This window comes from Pinus tabuliformis, chromosome 5_1 (genome assembly GCF_031772625.1).
Source record: "Pinus tabuliformis cultivar Carrire ecotype Pingquan chromosome 5_1, CPIR1, whole genome shotgun sequence".
Taxonomy (NCBI): domain Eukaryota; kingdom Viridiplantae; phylum Streptophyta; class Pinopsida; order Pinales; family Pinaceae; genus Pinus; species Pinus tabuliformis.
In genome coordinates this window covers 521359286-521362579 of record NC_142305.1, presented here as the reverse complement: position 1 = coordinate 521362579, position 3294 = coordinate 521359286, and positions in this window count along the sequence as shown.

Genomic DNA, 3294 nt, shown 5'->3' with positions numbered 1-3294 from the left:
TTGTTCCCGTAAGAGTATTAGCTACCAATGCTGCAGGGTTCCTTCTTTCCTTGGTATCTCTTCCTTCAATCTACTTATAGGGATCAGGCCATCGACCTTGCATATCACTTTTCTTTCTTTATCATCAATGAAGGAATTATATTGATATTTATCTAGCTTCAAGCCAATTATAGCTCCCTTTGAAAGTGATCTTCATTGTACGAGCTGGAACTTCAGGTTATCTCTTCACACTGCTACCCAAGATGATGATGCAAACATCTTGACCACATGATTGCTAAAATCATATATTCAATCCATATAGCTGAACTTGCCTCAACTATCATCTTGTATTCTTGCAATATATTTCCATGCAACAAAACAATATGTTAACCAGATAACCAATAACAAAAATATTAACATCATACTTACCTCATTATGATGACCTTCTCATCAAAGTATCAACGTTATTGAGTTCATATATTCAATCCATACAACTGAACTTGCCTCAACTGTCATCATGTATTCCTGCAATATCTTTCCATGTAGCAAAACAATATGTTAACCAGATAATTAATAACAAAAATATTAACATCATACTTACCTCATTATGATGAGCTTCTCTTCAAAGCATCAACGTTCTTGAGTTCTTCCAGATCACCATTCTTTCGCATAATCCATCTCCACTTGAATCCTTCTATATATATTTATTTTAATCAGAGTGCCCATGGATCAAGCTTGAGTAACAAGATGTAATATCTTCCTTGGAGTTGTTATTGTTAACTCCCTTTCTTTCTTTCAAAGACTATGCTTGATGTTGATCGACATTGTTATATTTATGCCATGCAATCTTCTGAGAGATTCTTGATCTCTTTCCATACCAAAGCATGTCACATTTATCTTTTCAGACATCATGCATCCATCAGAAAGCTTACTGAGCATATTTTATATTCAACTCTTTTTGCAATTTTTTTTTTATAGACATGCATGCCTTTTCTTTTCAAACAATCATTGAGCCATCCCTTGTGAATGAGATTGGTTCTTGTACTTCAAACTTTGACCATCTGTATTCCTTCATCCTTCCAGAGTATTGATTCCATACTAGATGGAATATAAATCAGTCATAATGTTACTTCAAGAATCTTTCATAATGATGATTCTTATAGACTTTTGATGATCCTTCTTTGCAATATGACTATCTCCAACATGATGTTAGAAAATGCTAGGATGAACAACAAAATACAATATGTTCCAGTTCTTCTTATTCACTTTAAACTAGATGATTTTTCCCAAAACAAATTAAACAAGTAGATTATCATTTTTCTCCTATCAAGTTCTTCTATCTATGATGCCATGCTTTTTACAAAGTCAAGACTCTTCTAGAAAATGCAACGATGTATGCTTACTCTTTTAGTTAGCATTAATTCCTTTAGGGTCCTTACAATTCCCTCCTTCCGTCATGCTCATCATTGCTTTGATTTTTTCTCTTATCCTTCTTATCGTGCTTCCTTTATGTACCTCCAATTTTAGTCAACAAGTACACCTAAGCACAATATACAAATACAAGAGCATGATGCAAAATATAGGGTTTCCGTGTTGTCTTAGAGGGTGAATCCCTAGGGTTCTCAAATACAAACTCTAAATTCCTTGACCTTACCCTTCATAAAGTTTTTTCTTTTGATGGAAACATCAACCCTAGGGTTTTGATGTCACATCCTAAGGTTTATCTGACTTAATCCTTGCTAGGATTTACCGTATACCCTAGATCAATAATTATGGTTTTTCAATGAGGAACAATTATATAGAGTTTCCTTCTCTAGGGCTTTTTGATCCAAGTTTTTATCTAGGGTTTCAAAAAATTAAAAAAGTGAAATTTACAAACCCTAGATTCTTTTCGTAATGTAAAACCCTAATTACTTTATAAACCTTATATATCGATGCAGACCCAATAATACATACCTTTGTAGGTTTCTACCTTCTTTGTTAAAAGCATCATTTTTTTTGACCTTCAATTTAACTTCGCTGATGTCATTGAATTATGAAGGGAATTTAACCTTTTTAATATTCACAACAGCTTCTGGGTACGACCATTGGTTTGACATGATTATGTTGCACTTCGATGCAACCTGTGGCCACAATATTTTCCAATAGTGAGCTACAAGATATAAATTTGAGCTCACAGTTCTCAAATCAACGTGCTATATATGCCATAAATGCATATGGCCGACAATGTCCTTAATGACTTGAATTCAATGAGCCATAAACCATTCATTCAAATACTCAGAATAGTCCATGATCCATTGATGTCATCTCAAAGGAGTTTAGTTAGATAATGTGAGTTGCACCACTGTATCAATAAATTGAATCATATGACTCGCTATGTAGGGCTACGAAAGTCTGAGCCATTGTAAACATAAGGAGAGCCGCGAGTCACAGTTCCCGAGCAACTACAATGCTCTCAACAAATTCCTTCGATTATGAAAGCGAGCCATGAATGATGCCAAAAATCACAACTTTTAAAAGCCACAGTGAATTCAAGACTATTGAGACAATATCACTGTGTATACATTTTAGTCAATATGAGTGATGCCATCATGAATACTTCATAGTCACTGTGATATGGTCAACCTTTAGAGATGAGTGCGATTATTCGAGCCATATCAATCTGATTGGAGCTATAGATGTTGACCTCAATCAACGAATCAATAAAAACATACACATTTACGTGCCATATGCGAGCTTTTGAAATTACACAGACTTCTGTAATGAGCCATGAATGTGATTCTCTTGGAGAAGCTATCGGGCCATACAGACATCAATTCACAAGAATTCACAGAGATTCGAGAGTCACTACAAATCATTCTGAAATGGAATCAGAGTCATATTTGACTAGATTGGGTCATCCTTAACAAGCTAGGAATATATGTTGAAATTTCTAAATGTTACCCATTAGAAATCGCTACAACATTATCTGGTTTATTTCACCTACTTTTTTGTTCCTTTACAAGTTATTTATTCATATAAATACTGAAAATAAACACAAATGCAACCTTAACTCATATACAGATCAACAACTGAAATATTAGACAAACACACAAGGGACACCGTTATTTTTGGACAATCTTCCCCGAAAAAACCCAATGTAGGAAAACAGGTGCAACAGTTGTAAGGGTTTAATTATTATTCAGATTCCTTGAGTATAACTAGGGTGCCAAACTGGCTCACCCAACAGAGATTTTTAAATGACAGTAATACCTCTTCTCGGAGACAGATATTTAGCTTCTCAGCATTAGTCTGCCCCACGAAAATCCTTCTTGT